Source organism: Ovis aries, chromosome 6, assembly GCF_016772045.2.
Source record: "Ovis aries strain OAR_USU_Benz2616 breed Rambouillet chromosome 6, ARS-UI_Ramb_v3.0, whole genome shotgun sequence".
In the NCBI taxonomy this organism is placed as follows: Eukaryota; Metazoa; Chordata; class Mammalia; order Artiodactyla; family Bovidae; genus Ovis; species Ovis aries.
In genome coordinates this window covers 13,598,655-13,619,622 of record NC_056059.1, presented here as the reverse complement: position 1 = coordinate 13,619,622, position 20,968 = coordinate 13,598,655, and the positions used below count along the sequence as shown (strand labels likewise).

At 40.2% G+C, this 20,968-nt stretch overlaps 1 protein-coding gene across 32 annotated transcripts in view; it reads left to right on the top strand.

Annotated features, from left to right (window-relative positions):
• The first annotated feature begins 6,257 nt into the window (after positions 1–6,257).
• The window catches only part of ALPK1 (alpha kinase 1), a 116,827-nt gene continuing 102,116 nt past the window's right edge, over positions 6,258–20,968 (top strand). For 20 of the 32 annotated variants that reach the window (XR_006060246.2, XM_012179488.5, XM_012179490.5 and 17 more), the window contains exons 1-2: positions 6,258–6,425; positions 18,121–18,172. The gene's annotated coding sequence lies outside the window, so the exon portion shown is untranslated. Of the gene's footprint in view, positions 6,426–8,297; positions 8,376–18,120; positions 18,173–20,968 lie in introns of all 32 variants that reach the window. The other 12 variants (XM_004010032.6, XM_012179492.5, XM_012179489.5 and 9 more) reach the window with 2 other exon arrangements.

The window sequence follows — 20,968 nt, the reverse complement described above, 5'->3', positions numbered from 1 at the left end:
CTCATGAACAGAGGAGCCTGTCAGGCTACAGTCCATGAGGCTGCAAAAGAGTTAGACATGACTTAGCGCTAAACAACAACAATAGCAAACCTTGGTTGTAACTTCATTTGACACAGCCAGATACTGTGAGTGTTGCTCACAGATACGCAGAGTAAGCAAAATGCTTTCTGGATGGTTTAAGCATTCCTAGGCTACTAACTGAAGAAAGTAGAGAAAACCACTAGACTATTTAGGTATGACCTAAATCAAATCCCTTACGTTATACAGTGGAAGTAACAAATATTTTCAAGGGATTAGATCTGATAGCGTGCCTGAAAAACTATGGACAGAGGTTCGTGACATTGCACAGGAGGCAGTGATCAGGACCATCCCCAAGAAAAAGAAATGCAAAAAGGCAAAATGGTTGTCCTAGGAGGCCTTACAATAGCTGAGAAAAGAAGACACAGAAGCCAAAGGAGAAAATGAAAGATACACCCACTGGAATGCAGAGTTCCAAAGAATAGCAAAGAGAGATAAGAAAGCCTTCCTCAGTGATCAGTGCAAAGAAATAGAGGAAAACAATAGAATGGGAAAGACTACAGATCTTTTCAAGAAAATTAGAGATACCAAGGGAACATTTCATGCAAAGATGGGCACAATAAAGGACAGAAATGGTATGGAGCTAACAGAAACAGAAGATACTAAGAAGAGGTGCAAGAATACACAGAACCATACAAAAAAAGATCTTCATGATCCAGATTACCATGATGGTGTGATCACTCAGCTAGAGCCAGACACCCTGGAATGCAAAGTCAAGTGGGCCTTAGGAAGAATCACTACGAACAAAGCTAGTGGAGGTGATGGAATTCCAGTTGAGCTATTTCTAATTCTAAAAGATGATGCCGTGAAAGTGCTGCACTCAATTAGCCAGCAAATTTGGAAAACTCAGCAGTGGCCACAGGACTGGAAAAGGTCAGTGTCCTTTCCAATCCCAAAGAAAGGCAATGCCAAAGAATGTTCAAACTACCACACAATTGTACTCATCTCACACACTAGCAAAGTAATGCTCAAAATTCTCCAAGCCAGACTTCAGCAGCACATGAACCATGAACTTCCAGATGTTCCAGCTGGTTTTAGAAAAGGCAGAGGAACCAGAGATCAAGTTGCCAACATCTGTTGGATCATCGAAAAAGGAAGAGTTCCAGAAAAACATCTATTTCTGCTTTATTGACTATGCCAAAGCCTTTGTGTGGATCACAATAAACTGTGGAAAATTCTGAAAGAGATGGGAATACCAGACCACCTGACCTGCCTCCTGAGAAATCTGTATGCAGGTCAAGAAGCAACAGTTAGAACTGGACATGAAACAACAGACTGGCTCCAAATAGGGAAAGGAGTACGTCAAGGCTGAATATTGTCACCCTGCTTATTTAACTTATATGCAGAGTACATCATGAGAAATACTGGGCTGGATGAAGCACAAGCTGGAATCAAGATTGCCAGGAGAAATATCAATAACCTTAGATGTGCAGAAGACACCACCCATATGGCAGAAAGCAAAGAAGAACTAAAGAGTCTCTTGATGAAAGTGAAAGAGGAGAGTGAAAAAGTTGGCTTAAAACTCAACGTTCAGAAAATGAAGATCATGGCATCTGGTCCCATCACTTCATGGCAAATAGATGGGAAAACAATGGAAACAGTGACTGACTTTATTTTGGGGGGCTCCAAAATCACTGCAGATGGTGACCACAGCCATGAAATGAAAAGATGCTTGCTCCATGGAAGAAAAGTTATGACCAACCTAGACAGCATATTAAAAAGCAGAGACATTACTTTGTCAACAAAGGTCCATCTAGTCAAAGCTATGGTTTTTTCAGTAGTCATGTATGGATGTGAGAGTTGGACTATAAAGAAAGCTGAGCACCAAAGCATTGATGCTTTTGAACTGTGGTGTTGGAGAAGACTCTTGAGGGTCCCTTGGATTGCAAGGAGATCCAACCAGTCCATCCTAAAGGAAATCAGTCCTGAATATTCATTGGAAGGACTGATGCTGAAGCTGAAACTCCAGTCCTTTGGCACCTGATGTGAAGAACTGACTCATTGGAAAAGACCCTGATGCTGTGAAAGATTGAAGGCAGGAGAAGAAGACGACGGGATGAGATGGCTGAATGGCATCACTGACTCGATGGATGTGAGTCTGAGTGAACTCCGGGAGCTGGTGATGGACAGGGAGGCCTGGCGTGCTGCGGTTCATGGGGTTGCAGAGTCGGACACAACTGAGCAACTGAACTGAACTGAGCAATCACACACGATAAAGAAGAAATTAGAAAGTGGTGCTTTTTTGTGTTGCTTCATAAGCAGGTTCTATGATACTCCCCTCTGCTCAATGCACTCAAAGCATCTTGGATACAGACTCATCTAACTCTACCCAGTCCAGCTCAGATGTTCAGATTCGGATTAACTCAGTTCAGAAGTGCCCCTTCTCAGGCTGATCCTCTCTGCCAGCCTGTGAAAACGTTCGGGATCAACTGAGATAACTCAGCTCTTTTCCCATTGTCCCCTAAATGGGGGACAAGAGTAGGTCCAAAGTATTGAGAATGAAGAAAAGCTACTCTGGACTTCACTTTCTCGCTGTTTGTGGGGTTAAACGACTGCAGTTAAAACAATTTAGATCTAAGTGGAAAGATCTGCTGGATGCACCGCTAAAGCAAAAAACCAAAGTGCAGAACAAAAATGCTATAACTGTGGTGATGAGGGGGGAGATGTCTGTAAACGCGTGATCTACAAAGAGATCCAAGAAATGGAGCTGTAATATCGGTTAATCTGAGAGAAAGAATTTGAGAGACAGAGAAGGTGGACATGGAACAGATTTTTCATTGGGTGCTTTTCCAAACTGTTTGAATTTCAGTCTCATTTGCATGCAATATGGCTACATGCACACACACACACACACACACACACACACACACACACACACAGAGTTTTGTTTTGTTTTGTTTTTAAGAAAAACCAAGTCTTCCCAGGTGGCTCCAGGGGTAAAGAATCCTCCTACCAATGCAGGAGATGCAAGAGACACAGGTGCATCGCCTGGGTTGGGAGATTTCCCCTGAGGTAGGAAATGGCAACCTGCTCCAGTGTTCTTGGGCCTCCCCGATGGCTCAGCAGGTAAAGTGAAGGTGAAGTCGCACAGTCGTGTCCGACTCTTCACGACCCCATGGACTGTAGCCTACCAGGCTTCTCCATCCATGGGATTCTGCAGGCAAGAGTACTGGAGTGGGGTGCCATTGCCTTCTCCAGGGGATCTTCCCAACCCAGGGATCAAACCTGGGTCTCCCGCATTTCAGGCAGATGCTTTACCGTGTGAGCCACCAGGGACGCTTTTATTAGTTAATAATAATATTCAATATTTATTCACTAATTGTGAAAAATGTACCACCCCAACATAAGATATAACACCACCAGAAACTAGGAGTGGGGTATACAGTAATTCTCTATTATCTTCGCAATAATTTTGCACTTCTGAACTTTTAAAAATAAAATCTTTATTAAAAAAATAACAATGAAGTGATTTGGGAGGGCATACTCTTCAATTTTCAAGTACCAAGATAATGGTATTTTTTTTAATGTTGAATTCAACTAATTTATGTTTTGAGACTCATACATGGAGAATTATATTCTACATTAAAGTTTTGAATTAAAGATGTACACATCTATAAATTATTCAGTTATATTCTCTCCTCTAATGGAGAAAGAAAATAGCACTAGCAACACAAACCTTTTTTGCGAGAATAATTGTTATTGGAGTTTGAAGGAGATTATCATATGTGCATTAGTTATATATCGTAGCATGACAAATTACCCCAAATTTAGTGGTTTGAAACAATATATAATTCCTATACCACAGTTTCTATGGATCTAGAATCTGAGTGTATCTTAGCTGGGTCCTCTGCTTAGGGTCTCGTAAGGTTATAATCAAGATGCTGGTCATGAGACAAGAAGGGGGCAGGGCGCAACCATTAAAGGAATGACATAATCCAAGAACACATCAGGAACTAAAGAGAACCAAATAGGTCCAAGATGGCGGACGAGTCAACTTCCACTGTTACACGTCAGCAAGCGAGATAACACACCCACAGGCGCCATGTTCATTCCAAGGCCAGCCATAAAGGTCAAAAAGTGGGCAGGGGGCCAATTCTTAGAAATCCCCACCCCTTCTCCCAAATAGCTGGAATGCTCCTCCCACTTATTAGCCTAAGAAATACCCTCCCCTATAAGAACAGATAACCCCACACCTTGCCATCTCTTGCCCTATGAGATGGCCTGGTTTTGTGAAGCCAAGAACTCACACTTGGCAGCTCTCCCAGGGACTCAGATGTGACCTGGGATGTGACCATCCTCTCATACCCTACTCTCTTTCCCACAACAAGTAGGCTGTGTTGCTTTTAGAAGCTTGTTTATTTTCTTTCTTTCTTCTTGGTTCATGTGGTTGTTGGTGGGATTCACTTGAGGTTGTAGAACTGAGGTCCCTTGTTTTCTTGTTAGCTGGCATCTGGGTCGCTTTCATCTCCCAGGTGTCACTCAGGTTCCTGGCCATGGGGCTGTTGGCCTCTCACAGGCCCTGTCACAACATGGCTACTCACTTCAAAACCAGCAGGAGGATCTTGGACTCCTGTCTGCTAGGACAGAGACTTGCATCCAGCAGGTAAAGTATCCACCTGCACAGCAGGAGACACAGAAGACCTAACCTTGATCCCTGGGTTGGGAAGACCCCTTGGAGGAGGAAAATGGCAACCCACTCCAGTATTCTTGTCTGAAAAATCCCATGGACAGAGAAGCCTGTCCACAGGGGTTGCAAACAATGGAACGTGACTAAGCACACACATGAAAGAAGTCTCCTGAGAGAAAATTCTCACTTAATTTTTTGATGCTTCAATATTTTTCACATGTGGAGAACTGCAATAAAATTCAGGCTCTCAAGACAATGATGAGATGGTGAGAAGGAAATTGTCAGGGCACTTGAAGGATGGAGAGAGAGGAGTTGGCCTGCTTTTTTTTTTTTTGCTTTTGTATACCAAAGAACCTTTATAACTTTTCTTTTAAATTCTTAAATGCTTATAAAATGTACATCTAGTTATAATATCATTTTATAGACAGTTAAATGCATCTTCATTTATAAATATTTTATATTTACTTCATAGAACAGATTGTTTAATGGGTGTTAAATTTGTGTTAATTTTTAGGTAACAATAGAACACTAATATGGTTTTTTTGGTTAGAGGAGCCCAGTGGATTATGAGATCCCCAGTAGATCTGATCCTGGAATCCCCAATCACTTATTATGAGAGCCAGAGGCTATGGAAGCAGAAAGAGAAGGGCCAGTTTGGGAGAGTGAATTGTTCTACTAGGGCTTCCCTAGCGGCTCAGACTGTAAAGAGTCTGCCTGCAGTGCCGGAGACTCAGGTTCAGTGCCTGGCCGGGAACATCCCCTGGAGAAGGGAATATCAACCCACTTCAGTACTCTTGCCTGGAGAATCCCCAAACAGTTGGACATGACTGAGTGACTAACACTTAAAACTTTTTTTTTTTTCTTTTGATTAGTCATTTACTTTCTCAGTTTGGGGGAAACATATCAAAAGGGCTCTACCAAGATTTATCAAATTACTACTAGTGAAATCTTTTATTCCTTCACTTTTGGATACTTCTTTAACCCAGCAGGCTCAGAAAGGACTGAGAAAATTAAAAGTACTGACATCAATAATTTTTTCAATAAAATGTTAAACATTTACCAACCTTTTCCTGTACTTTTGGTATTTTTTGTCAGAATTTGGAGCTCAGATTTATACTGAAGGATGATGTCCACCATGTGATGCAATTAGACAGTCCTCACTGTCAAATCCAGCAGACCGACGAGATTTTCTATGAGATAAATTCCAACCTCATTTTTCAACCCTCCCAAAACTTGGTGATCTAGGTGTCCCTGTGACAAGCTCAGCTGTACACACTGATTCTAAAATAGATAAGAGTACTGAATGGAGCCTTAACAAGAATTTCTTTTGATAATAGATAAAAAACAATATCATGCTCATTTCTTCTAACTGACATTCTCTCAGTGGACTGGCTCTCCATTCTGACTCAATCCAAATAAGGAGTTTTCTTGCACTTTTTTAAGAAGGGACTTCTCTGTAGCAATACAACTCCCAGAATACCTTTCACTAAAGCAATTCCTAAAGGGGAGTGTCTTATGGCGCAGAACTGCTGAAAAGTCCCCGAGCTGAATTACACAGACTCTGAGACAATAACAGGCCATGTTTTCTTTTAAATTCCTACTTCCTGAAATGGAGGCTGTTTATGAGAAACAGTATATTTCAGGGAACTTATGCTATAATTAACTTTTTAAGAGTTAGATTTGCTTCTTTAAAGTGTATTTCCTCTTCCTCGAGATAATGGTGAGTATCAGCCTTCTAATGACAAAAGTGTAGTATACGTGGGTATAAAGGAATAATTTTTAAGGAAGTATTTTCTTAAATTGTGATCCTGTTTTCATCCGGTGGTCTTCTCTACATTTAAATAACTTTGGAGTTTCCAGAACATTTGCATTTCTGAAAACTCCCTAGAAAGGGAGGGGGAGTGGGGGCCGGGGAAGGGCCACCTGTAGTGGTGTTAGGTTATTAGGAAGAGAAGAAAAGAAACGGTTTTTGTTTTTTGTTTTTTGGGTTTTTTTAAGGTTTAAATGATGAAGTCCTCAAGTCCAGAGGCATGCTAGAGCTGCTAGTGAAAATCTGGCTTCATTTATCACTGAATTGAGGTGTTTGATTAAGTAGTTGGGATTACTTATTTGAAAAATTAACCCTGGGACGTTTGGCTGGAGTATGTAGGTAGTGATAACAGCAGCTATCACTTTTGGCTGGAGAATTACTCTTCTCATTTGGGACGAACCGAGGGGAATTCTGCATATAAAGAAGTATTATGTAGAGGGAAAATATCTAGAAAAATTAAAATTCTTCATATTTCTATTCCAAAGAGTCTTCATTCCAAAGCATTTTCATTAAAACGCCAATTTTAGCATTTAAAATTAAGGCTCCAAATGACTTTGGAAAGCCACAGATTAACCACCTTTAGAATTGTTTGGAATTTGCAGGTGGGTGAGTGTGCAAAGAGGCAGGGTGGGAAAGGAGGGGGCTTTATGTCACAACATAATGGCATCTCTGTAGCGTTCGCATCTATCTGCCTCTGCCTCTTTAAACTCGGTACAGCTAGCACTCTTATGAGAAACAGGATCCGCTTTTGGTTGGCTGATACTTTATTGTTATAAACATCTTTAATTCCTCACTTGTAATCACTTTTGCTGTACAAGTCTTTACTGATGTTTCAGCATGGTCTCCACATTCTTTGCTTTCTCCTCTTTCTTCCCTGCGAATTAAAACGAGCAATAGTAGTCGTACCACAGAAGCTGTGTTCCCCTAGGTCTGATTGGTGTGTCAACAGATTATGTGACTGTATGGTATGCATTATTTGGGGTAGGGGGTGGGTGTAGGTTAATTTACCACTTGGAAGACACACAGACCTAAACAATTGTCAAACCAAGTCTTTCTATCCGCTTTATATCCAAAAAAAATTTGTCTCCCTTCGCATCTCTTCTGTCCAAATTCTATCAACCTGTAGTCTCAAGGAAACAAAATACTTTAAATTATTCGAGCAATAATTTACTTTCTACTTCAAATATCTTTTTGAGCCTGAGATGAATTCTTCAATTCTTCCCCCAGCAAGACACCAGAATTTTATACTCATCTACTTGCATAAGTAGGGAGACAATAAATATATATAAATATTTTTTGAAGTTGAAAAAGCCATATGCAAATTATGATGGGTATTACAAAACCCCACCCAAAATAATACTGTGTAATGAGCGCACCTGACTTGTTAAACTGTAACAATCTCCCTTCAAGGGCTGTGTGATTTTAAGCTTGGGTTTAGAAGCTGGAATTTTTATTAAGAGTAAATGTGTGCATTTCAAGATATTTCTGAAATTCCATGGCTTTTCCCATTCCAAAAGAATGTCACTGACCCTTTTCCCAGAACACAGCACATACACTGCTTTTCCTGTCCTTTAATCTATTTCAGAAAATGAGGGCTTTTCCAAATAAAATGTCCCTTGGAAATGCTTTTGTTTCCTGAGTTTTAAGTGTCTAGGTTGAAGAACTTTGAACAGGACTGTACATTCCAACTTTTGGTGTAAACAAATTCCGTATTTATTTTTACTGTATTTGCTGCCTCTCTCTATACTCTGTTCTTCGTTACTGACGTGCATACGTGCTCAGTTGCTAAGTCGTGTCCGACTCCTTGGTGACCCCATGGACTGTAGCCCACCAGGTTCCTCTGTCAATGGAATTTTCCAGGTAAGAATACTGGAGAGGGTTGCCATTTCCTCCGCCAAGGGATCTTCTCAACCCAGGGATGAAAGTCTCTTCTCCTGCATCTCCTGCATTGGCAGGCAGATTCCTTACCACTGAGCCACCTGGAGAGTCCTTCTTATTGACAGTGACATCTATTTTTGCAACGTTGCTTTGCAAATCACAACAAAGATGTTGTGATGTCCTTTGTTTCTAGAGTTCCATGGGACAGATTTAAAAGTAAGAATATTATCTGATGCTGTCATTCCTCTTTGGCTGAAGAACAGAAAGAGATGATCGCAGCTTAAATATCAGTTACATATTCATTTAACTTGCCCAAAATATGGTATACAAACTACCAATTTTAGGTGACACATATCCCAACTTTGAAAATTTGAGTTGTGCTTAGTTCAAGGTACATTGAAAATGCAACTAGCTTTTAAAATCTATAATTTCATGGATTTTATTGCTCAGGAAGATGCTAAGTAAAAATAAATTTACTATTGATTTTAAGGAAATGATTAAATAAAAACTATTACAGGTAATATGCAGATATAGTAAAGATTTGAAGGTGGTATGTAAATGGCTAAAGTTTTGGAAATACTGCCCTAACATATTTGAGAAGTCGATATTTTCTGAACCAGTGAAGTATCTTTGAACTTCACTGGTCCTTGGTGACAGATTTCAATGTTAACACGATCTGTTGAATTGCCTAATTATAGATGTACAAAATATAGATAGATAAAGAAATGCTTTATCAAACTTTTATCAGATCTGCAGCCCTTACCACTTGTCATAAAATTGAAGAGATGCAGAATCTAGCTAATAGTTTTTGAAATAAGAATCATAGAACGGATGAATTACCCAGACTAAGTATTATGGCTCCATTCTGCCTGTTTCACTGAGGCACCATGAACTCTGAAATTGGGGTGGGGTTGGGGCTGGAGGGTAGCAGTTGGGGAGGACATGATAAGCGTCTTGTAGGTCCAGGGCCATTAACATATCATGGTATGTGCCAGTGACCATTAAAATAGTCATACTGGCAATTTTAAGGGATTCATTCTAAGGAGGAAATAATTCTAAGTCCCATGGAAAACATGCAGCTCCTATGCTAGCAGTCCAGGCTGACACTGATCCTGTTACTTGCTGCTCAATTTTGAGAGATGTGAAATAGTATTGTGGAATCACAGAGTTGGAAAGGACTTTAGAGTCTGCTGCTGCTGCTGCTAAGTCACTTCAGTCGTGTCCAGCTCTGTGCGACCCCATAGACGGCAGCCCACCAGGCTCCCCCGCCCCTGGGATTCTCTAGTCAAGAACACTGGAGTGGGTTGCCATTTCCTTCTCAACCCTCCTAATTCCAAATTTTTTCTTTTCCTAACATTCTTTTTTATATTTTATGTTTAAATAAATTTTTCAAAAGAATACATAAAATTGTTTTACACTAGAGTATAATGTACCATGTTGCGTTAGTCTCAGGTCCACAGCAAAGTGATTTCATTATCCGTATATATGTGCATTCTTTTGCAGATTCTTTTCCCACCTAGGTCATTACAGAGTCTTCAGTAGAGTTCCTTGCGCTATACAGGGGGCCTCTGTTGATTATCTGTTTTATATATACTAGTGTGTATATGTTAATCCCAATCTCCTAATTTATCTCCCAGCACTCCACCTTTCCCCTTTGGTAACTTTAAGTTTGTTTTGGAAGTCTGTGAGTCTGTTTCTATTTTGTAAATAAGTACTTTTGTATCATTTTTTTTTTCAGATATCACATATAAGTAATGTCATACGATTTTTATCTTTCTCTGTCTAACTTACTTCACCTAGCATGATAATCTCTAAAACTCCCCCAATTTTCAAGGTGAGGAAATTGAGGTCTAGCAGGGAAAGGTGATTTGCCTAAATTCACACAACTGGTTTGTGACCCAGCCAGAATTAGAACCAGATCCCCTAATGTGTGATGAATGGAAAGCGACTGGGAGCAGGGGACTTACTGTGTGGCTGGGATTCAACATGAGGTGAACAGATCCCAGAGTTCAGGAATTCACAAGCAGGTAGTATCTAAAGGTCTGATAAACCAAGCAAACATGTCTCCCACTCACTATAAATGACATTCAATCTGGTCACCACTGCTAGATTAAGATGCTGCTGCTGCTGCTAAGTCGCTTCAGGCGCGTCCAACCCTTTGCAACTCCATGAACTGTAGCCCGCCAGGCTCCTCAGTCCATGGGATTCTCCAGGCAAGAATACTGGAGTGGGATGCCAGGCTCTCCTCCAGGGGATCTTTCCAGCCCAGGATTTGAACCTGTATCTCCTGAATCTCCTGCATTTCAGATGGATTCTTCACCGCTGGGCCACCAGGGAAGCCCCTCTAAGTAATACTATAAATGTTTATTATTCAGGCTTCCCAGATGGCTCAGGGATAAAGAATCCATCTACAGTGCAGGAGATGCAGGAGACACAGTTTCAGTCCCTGGGTCAGGAAGACCCCCTGGAGAAGCAAATGACAACCCACTCCAGTATTCTTGCCTGGAAAATCCCATGGACAGAGGAGCCTGGTGGGCTTACAGTCCACGGAAGTCGCAAAAGAGTTGGACATGACTGAGTATGCTCACATTCATTATTTATTAATGCACATTTATTAAGTATATTCTGTGCAGTAGTCCCCCCCAACCTTATCTATGGTTTTGCTTTTCATGGTTTTACTTACTCTTGATCCAGAAACATTAAATGAAAAAAATTCAGCTAAATTTTTTTTTAAATTCTTTTTAATCTAAAAAGAAAACTTTTTGTCTGTGCTGGGTCTTCCTTGCTGAGCGGGCTTTTCTCTAGTTGCTGGGAGTGAGGGAGCTACTCTTTTCATGGCAGTGTCTTGCACCGGCTCTAGGAGTGTGGGTTTCAGTAGCTGCAGCTCGTGAGCTCAGTATTTGCAGCTCCTGGGCTCTGGAACACATGCTCAACAGTTGTGGTGCCTGGGCTTAGCTGCTCCTCAGCACGTGGAATTTTCTCAGAGGGAAGGGATCAAACGTGTGTCTCCTGCAACGGATGCTTTACCACCGAGCCACCAGGCACTTGCTAAGTTGCTTCGGTCACGTCGAACTCTTTGCAACTCTATGGACTGTACCCTCCAGGCTCCTCTGTCCATATTCTCCAGGCAAGAACACTAGAACGAGTTGCCATGATCTCCTCCAGGGAATCTTCCCAACCCAGGGATAGAACACATGTCTCTATGTCTCCTGCACTGGCAGGCCAGTTCTTTGCCTTTGGCACCACCAGGATGCCCCCCAAATATTAAATTACCTTCCCTTTTGAGTAGCGTGATGAAATCCTGCGCTGTCTGGCCCGGGCGTGAATCTCGTGATTTGAGTGTGGAGCGTCGCCCCCCTGTCAGTCACCTAGCGGCCGTCTTGGTTATCCAATACACTGTCTCAGCAGTAAGTCAGCCTTATTTTACTTCATAATGGCCCTAATGAGCCAGAGTAGTCACACTGGCAATTCGGGTATGCCAAAGAGAAGCCATAAAGTACTTCCTCTAAGTGGAAAGATGAAAGTTCTTGACTTAATAAGGAAAGGAAAAAAATCGTATGCTGAATTTGCTAAGATCTGCTGTAAGGACAAGCCTTCTTTTCATGAAGTTGTGAAGAATGAAAATAAAATTTGTGCTAGTTTGCTACCACACCTCAAATTGCAAATATTTTGGCCATAGTTTGTGATTAATGTGTAGTTAAAATAGAAAGGCATTGTGAGTGAGTGAAGTCACTCAGTCATGTCCGACTCTTTGCGACCCTGTGGCCTGTAGCCCTCCAGGCTCCTCCGTCCGTGGGATTCTCCAGGCAAGAATACTGGAGTGGGTTGCCATTTCCTTCTCCAGGGGATATTCCCGACCCAGGGATCAAACCCAGGTCTCCCGCATTGCAGGCAGATGCTTTACCCTCTGAGCCACCAGGGAAGCCCAGAAAGGCATTAAATTTATGCAAAAAGTTATTTTGAGAGAGAAAGAGAGAGAGAGAGACCACGTTCATGTAACTTCAGTTACAGTTACAATTGTTCTCTTTTATTATTAGTTATTGTTATTCTTCTGTTGTGCCCAATTTATAAATTAAACTTTGTCAGAGATATGTATGTAAGGTATATATAGGGTTTGATACTGTCAACCAAAACTCACTTAACAATAAAGTTAAGAAGAAAACATTATTAGCATTGAAAAAAGGAAAAACTTGATCTTTGCATTCCCACCTTTGAGGTCTGGCTTCCCAGGTGGCTCTAGTGATAAAGAGCCTGCCTGCCAACGCAGGAGACAAAAGAGATGCAGACTCGATCCCTGGGGTGGGGAGATCCGCTGGAGGAGGGCATGACAACCCATTCAAGTATTCTTGCCTGGAGAATCCTGAGAATCCCGTGGACAGGAGAACCTTTATATAATGCAGACGAACATTGCACACTAAACGGGGAGGGAGAAGGCCCAAATGGAGAGAGAATTTTCTGCTTAAATTTTCTTGTCTTCCTTTAAAATATAAATTTTATCCCATTAGTTCTATCCATGGTTTCAGTCATCCACTGGGGTGTCTTAGAAACAATTTCCTGTGGATACGAGGAGACTACTGTATGTCAGTCTTATTGCTACAAGGCTTATATACATTTATTTTATTTAATACTCACTACAGTTTGTGAGATGGGTACTATTATTCATCATATTTACTTAATAAATGGTAATAATTATTATTTCCACCTCTTTGCTATGCTGTTAACATCTCTCCATTACTCTGCCTCATGCAATACACTTCCTCTACCTCGAATTCCAACCATTTACTAGAGCTCTGCCAATTGTCTCTTAATATCCCTTCTGAGTAAGATGGCACGCGTGCCAAACCAGACTTTCCCCAGTACCTGCAACTATGTCTGTCCTTCACTTGCCTTCCTGACTTGAACAAATAACTCCAAAGGAGGTTCTGGCCTTACCCCAGGCTCCTGCATCCTGCTATTAAGAGTACAGTGCCTGCCACATACCCAGTAGGAGAGATCTTCTCTTAGGAACACTTTGATAAAAGTTAACAGTTACTACTGAGGGTTGGGATTAGTTTTCTGTGTTAGGTGGGATGTGGGGGTGGGCGAAGTGGTGAGGAAGTCTAGTTCTGAAGTAAGGCTGACAGAGAAACAAGAGATAACACACGTGGAACTGCCTCTAAGTTAACCATAGGATACGAGTGAAAGAGAGGAAGGCAACGGCGACCCACTCCAGTACTGTTGCCTGGAAAATCCCATGGGCGGAGCAGCCCATGGGGTCGCTAAGAGTTGGACACGTTTGAGCGACTTCACTTTCACTTTTCACTTTCATGCATTGGGGAAGGAAATGGCAAGCCACTTCAGTGCCTGGAGAATCCCAGGGATGGGGGAGCCTGGTAGGCTGCCTGCTGTCTGTGGGGTCGCACAGAGTCGGACACGACTGAAGCAACTTAGCAGCAGCAGCAGCGTGAGTGAAAGAGAAGCCACCAAAATATGTACTGAGTCACAGTGTTTTGTTAAATCACTTCTGAGTGTATCTAGGCATCACAGTTGAGAGACAAATATCAGACTGCTTGATTATGGTCAAAGAATACTTAAATTTTGAGAACTTACACTTTTTAAAACTTCATCGTAAATATTATAACTATGCATAGAAATAATGCTATCAAACTATAATGCTTAGTTCTTAGTGCAACCAAGGGTAATTCTTTTCTTTTTTACCATATTTTTTCTACAAATTTTCTACAATAACACTGTTTTGCTCTCATAATAATAACATGTTTCAAAATTCTAGAGTCTTAAAAAATATATCAGAAATAACAGTGGTACAATCTTAAAATCGTTTATGATTTAAATACTTCTTGATCATGACTTCTGGGAAGCATCTGGTAGGCTGGTAATAACTCATTTGCAAGCTAGTAGCCACCATGTGTGAAAAGGGAAGTTAGTATGAAAGAAAAGCATTGCTTATTATGCAACAGATTTCAGAAGTTCCACAGCATCTTAATACCATAATTCCCGAAAGTCACAGTTGTCAGAGAAAAAACTTCTTAGACTGAAGCTGCACACATACAAAGTAAAAGCCTCAGTGGACATGAGGGAACCAAGGAGTTCCCCTGGCCAAATTTTCTCCAAAGATGTATCCCTTCCAAACACCCCATCTGCTTCTACTCAGCCTCTTCTGAACACAGTTCTTCTAAGAGCTGGCCTTTCACTTCACTCTCCTGGAAAGGTGGGGTCATTAGCTGAGGCAGATCAGGATTTCAATGTGGACATTTTTGAAAATGTGTTGCTTATTGAATATCCAAGTGCACATAATCAAACAGTTGAAAATATGCTTCTGTAAAGTTCAAGAGAGAAGTTTGAATGGGAGAGAGGAAATAGATGATTTTCAACCAATACACGTTATTTAAAGTATTAGTCACTCAGTCGTGTCCAACTCGTTGTGACCTCATGGACTGTAGCCCACCAGGCTCCTCTGTCCATGGAATTCTCCAGGCAAGGATACTGGAGTGGGTAGGCATTCCCTTCTCCAGGGGATCTTCCCCACCCGGGGATCGAACCCATGTCTCCTGCATTGCAGGCAGATTCTTTTCCATCTGAGCCACCAGGGAAGCACACGTGATTTATTTATTTATTTTTTTCATTCATTATATTACTTTTATTTTTTTTTTTTCATCTTTTTTTCTTTTTTATTTTTAAATTTTAAAATCTTTAATTCTTACATCCATTCCCAAACATGAACCCCCCTCCCACCTCCCTCCCCATAACATCTTTCTGGGTCATCCCCATGCACCAGCCCCAAGCATGCTGCATCCTGCGTCAGACATAGACTGGCGATTCAATTCACATGATAGTATACATGTTAGAATGTCATTCTCCCAAATCATCCCACCCTCTCCCTCTCCCTCTGAGTCCAAAAGTCCGTTATACACATCTGTGTCTCTTTCCCTGTCTTGCATACAGGGTCGTCATTGCCATCTTCCTAAATTCCATATATATGTGTTAGTATACTGTATTGGTGTTTTTCTTTCTGGCTTACTTCACTCTGTATAATCGGCTCCAGTTTCATCCATCTCATCAGAACTGATTCAAATGAATTCTTTTTAACTGCTGAGTAATACTCCATTGTGTATATGTACCAAAGCTTTCTTATCCATTCATCTGCTGATGGACATCTAGGTTGTTTCCATGTCCTGGCTATTATAAACAGTGCTGCGATGAACATTGGGGTACATGTGTCTCTTTCAATTCTGGTTTCTCGGTGTGTATGCCCAGAAGTGGGATTGCTGGGTCATAAGGTAGTTCTATTTGCAATTTTTTAAGGAATCTCCACACTGTTCTCCATAGTGGCTGTACTAGTTTGCATTCCCACCAACAGTGTAGGAGGTTCGGTGTGAAGTGGTACCTCATTGTGGTTTTGATTTGCATTTCTCTAATAATGAGTGATGTTGAGCATCTTTTCATGTGTTTGTTAGCCATCCGTATGTCTTCTTTGGAGAAATGTCGATTTAGTTCTTTGGCCCATTTTTGATTGGGTCGTTTATTTTCTGGAGTTGAGCTGCAGAAGTTGCTTGTATATTTTTGAGATTAGTTGTTTGTCAGTTGCTTCATTTGCTATTATTTTCTCCCATTCAGAAGGCTGTCTTTTCACCTTGCTTATATTTTCCTTTGTTGTGCAGAAGCTTTTAATTTTAATTAGATCCCATTTGTTTATTTTTGCTTTTATTTCCAGCATTCTGGGAGGTGGATCATAGAGGATCCTGCTGTGATTTATGTCTGAGAGTGTTTTGCCTATGTTCTCCTCTAGGAGTTTTATAGTTTCTGATCTTACATTTAGATCTTTAATCCATTTTGAGTTTATTTTTGTGTGCGGTGTTAGAAAGTGATCTAGTTTCATTCTTTTACAAGTGGTTGACCAGTTTTCCAGCACCACTTGTTAAAGAGATTGTCTTTACTCCATTGTATATTCTTGCCTCCTTTGTCAAAGATAAGGTGTCCATATGTGTGTGGATTTATCTCTGGGCTTTCTATTTTGTTCCATTGATCTATATGTCTGTCTTTGTGCCAGTACCATACTGTCTTGATGACTGTGGCTTTGTAGTAGAGCCTGAAGTCAGGCAAGTTGATTCCTCCAGTTCCATTCTTCTTTCTCAAGATTGCTTTGGCTATTCGAGGTTTTTTGTATTTCCATACAAATCTTGAAATTATTTGTTCTAGTTCTGTGAAAAATGTGGCTGGTAGCTTGATAGGGATTGCATTGAATTTGTAAATTGCTTTGGGTAGTATACTCATTTTCACTATATTGATTCTTCCAATCCATGAACATGGTATATTTCTCCATCTATTAGTGTCCTCTTTGATTTCTTTCATCAGTGTTTTATAGTTTTCTATATATAGGTCTTTAGTTTCTTTAGGTAGATATATTCCTAAGTATTTTATTCTTTTCGTTGCAATGGTGAATGGAATTGTTTCCTTAATTTCTTTTCTACTTTCTCATTATTCGTGTATAGGAATGCAAGGGATTTCTGTGTGTTGATTTTATATCCTGCAACTTTACTATATTCATTGATTAGTTCTAGCAATTTTCTGGTGGAGTCTTTAGGGTTTTCCATGTAGAGGATCATGTCATCTGCAAACAGTGAGAGTTTTACTTCTTCTTTCCAATTTGGATTCCTTTTATTTCTTTTTCTGCTCTGATTGCTGTGGCCAAACTTCCAGAACTATGTTGAATAGTAGCGGTGAAAGTGGACACCCTTGTCTGTTCCTGACTTTAGGGAAATGCTTTCAATTTTTCACCATTGAGGATAATGTTTGCTGTGGGTTTGTCATAGATAGCTTTTATTATGTTGAGATATGTTCCTTCTATTCCTGCTTTCTGGAGAGTTTTTATCATAAATGGATGTTGAATTTTGTCAAAGGCCTTCTGCATCTATTGAGATAATCATATGGTTTTTATTTTCAATTTGTTAATGTGGTGAATTACATTGATTGATTTGCGGATATTGAAGAATCCTTGCATCCCTGGGATAAAGCCCACTTGGTCATGGTGTATGATCTTTTTAATGTGTTGTTGGATTCTGATTGCTAGAATTTTGTTGAGGATTTTTGCATCTATGTTCATCAGAGATATTGGCCTGTAGTTTTCTTTTTTTGTGACAGCACACGTGATTTAAAACCATAAACTAAATGACATCACCAAGGAGTGGATTTAGATGGAGAAAGCAGGAGGGCCAGAGGCTGAGCCTTTGCACATTCCAGCAGGATGGGATTTAGGAGAGAAAGAGAACCAGTCCAAAGGCCATGAAGGAGTGACCCATAATGTTGGAGGACAGACAAAAGACCGAGGTGTCCTGGAGGGCGGTAGAGGAGGCAGGGTCTGCGTCACAAGCTGTTGGTGTGTTGACTAAGATGAGGAATGAGAATGGACCGCTGGATTCAGGTATGTAGAGTCTATCAGGGACGTTGATCAAGGCATTTTCAGTAGCGTGATGGAACGAAAGTCTGGCTGAAGTAATAGCTGTCTTCCTGTGTAATCAAAAGTGAGGAGGAGTGATGACCAGTTGTAACTTCTCCACTCTCTTGGGGGACAAAGGAACGTGAGTTTCCTCTGTTCTCTTATCCGGATGTTTCAGATAGCAAGCATGCAACAATGCCTATGACACAATGCAGGAAATAGAAACTTAGAGACTATTTCTTACTGTGTTTATTCAAAGGCCTCTGCGTTTAAAATTTTTTTTTTTTTAACTAGGAGGTTCTTCTAAATCAGAAATGGATTGAAATCTAATAAACACAGATTTGGGGTAAGTTTTCATCTGAAACTTTTGAATTCTTTTTTTCCTAATGCTATAACTCTGTATAGTCACTGTAGAAAATATGAAAAGAGGAAATAATCAAAAAGTATGACTTTAGAAGCAAAAGCTCAATATTTTGGTGTATTTCCTTCTGATTAACTTTTTATGTTTCCCTTATTTTTTAATTGGTGGAAAATTGCTTTACAATTTTGTACGGCAGTGCGAATCAGTCAAAATTATATGTATACCCCTTCTCTCCTTAGCCTCCCGCACTTCCGCCCATCCCACCCCTCTGGGTCATCACAGACAGCCAGATTGGGCTCCTGGCCTCCTGACTATTTTTAAATTGTTTGCATGAATTTTGGTTATATGCACATCAAGTTTACTTTTATAACTATTTTTAATGTACACGTTTAAGTGGTATTTTGTGCTACCATCATTCCCATCCATCCACTGAATTCTTTTCACCTTGTACAGTCAAACAATCACTTTTCATTCTCCCCTCCACCCAGCCCTGGGAACCATCATTCTACTTCCTGTCTCTATGAATCTGACAACTCTAGGTGCCTTGTGTGAGTAGAATCAGGCAGTATTTGTTCTCTCGTGACTTACTTATTACACTTAGTATGATGTTCTCAGGTTTATCCTTCTTGTAGCAGATGTCTAAATTTCCCTTTTAAGGCTGAATAGTATTCCACTGTATGTGTATACCACATTTCTCGTATCCATTTATCTGTCAATGGACATAATAGGTTGCTTCCATCTTTTCTGGCTATTGTGAATATTAGCATGGTACACAGATATCTCTTCAAGTCACTGCTTTCAGTTATTTTGGGTATGTACTTGGAAGTGGAGTTGCTGGATCAGACGATTTTTCTATGTTTTAATTTTTTGAAGAACCATCATGCTGTTTTCCATAGCAGCTGTACCATTTTGTATTCCCACCAACAGCGTGCTAGGGTTCCAACTTCTCCACATTGTGGCCAACACTTTTTCTGTTCCTGTGTTTTTTTTCATAGCAGCCATTCTAATGGGTGTGAGGCAGCATCTCATTTCAATTTTAATGTTCATTCCTTTATGATTAGTAATGATGAGCTTATTCATTTCTTTAATGGTTAGTAACAGGGAGCTTATCTTTTCCTATGCTTGTTGGACATTTGTATATCTTCTTCGGAGAAATGTTGAAGTCCCTTGACTAATTTTTCGATTGGATTGTTTGTGTTGTTGGGTAGTAAGAATTCCTTGCATATTCTGGATATAAACTCCTTATCAGCTACATGATTTGCAAATACCTGCCCCATTCCATGGGTTTCCTTTTCACTCTGTTTACTGTGTCCTTTGATGCACAAAAGTTTTTTAATTTTGATGTAGTCCAGTTTTTCTAAAAATGGCAGCCCCCCAGTTTTATTCTTCTTTTAAAGATTGTTTTGATTATTTAGGGTCCCTTCAGATTTTATATTAATTTTAGGGTGGATTTTTGCTATTTCTGGAAAAAAAAATGATTGATCCTCAGTGACTTTTTAAAATATAATTGCTATCATGCTGTATGAATTAATGTATATTCTATTTTTTCTTACTTAACATTATAATATAGTTATTCCATTAAAATATAAACATTAGTTCACTTTATTGAAATACTTCATAGACATACTTTACAATGACTAAATGAAAGAAAATAAACAAATGGAAGTATACCCAAAAGATTAGAAAATATTTATGCTTCAAATTGTGTGACCTCTATATACTTTGGATACTATAATCATAAAGATGAGAAAATTTTTATTTGAGCCATGTCAGAGTATTAAGATGTAATATTTACCCTAAGTGAGTAGGAAGGAATGAAAAGCAATTGTATTAGTTTAAAAGTCTGTTAAAATATGTATTTATATCACTTTTGACCAAATACAACTCTGGAATTCACTTATTTACTTAGGAAACATTACTGAGTCTCTGTAGTTTTTGAAGCCCTGGAAACCTAGATTTAAATTAGATGTGGTCTGGAGAAATCCAGGGACTGCATGAAGTCACAGAGGGAAGGACAAAACTGAGTGACTTTCACTTTCACCCTCAGGGAAAGGGAATAAATACTAAAACTTCACAAAAATCTCAAATGTGTCATAAGCAGTGCAGGATCTTAGTTCCCCAACCAGGGACAGAAACTGCGCTCCCTGCGGTGGAAACACAGAGCCTCAGCCTCTGGACTGCCAGGAAAGTTCCTCACTTCCTCTTTAAGCTTTGCATTAAACCTATGGGGAAGTGGTGTTAGCCTCATGTAGAGAGGGAGGGGGAATGTTCATTTTAGAAAAGCAGATAAAATAGAATAATTGGGGCATTCGCTGGCAGTCCAGTGGTTAGGACTCTGCTTTCACTGATGAGGGCACAGGTTCAATCCCTGGCCAGGAAGGTGAGATCCCCTGCAAGCCATGTGACAGAGCCAGTAGATAAATAAATAGAATAATGTAACAATAATGTCCTACGGGATAGCACAGGGAACTGTGTTTAATACCTTGTGATAAACCATAATGGAAAAGAATATATGCGCTTAACTCACTTTACTAAATAGCAGAAATTGGCACAATATTGTAAATCAACCATACTTCAATTTTTAAAAATTAAAAATGAGCTGACTTACCTATCGAAGGTGACAGGAAGAGTGAGTGACAGGACTAAATACAAGCTCCGGGTTGTCTACCTCCAGCTCATGCCCTTTTCACTCCCCCAGGCTGCCTTTCAGTGGGTACGACCTGAAAGGAGGCTGGAGTATATACAACGGAGAGGTGAAGTCGCTCAGTTGTGTCCGACTCT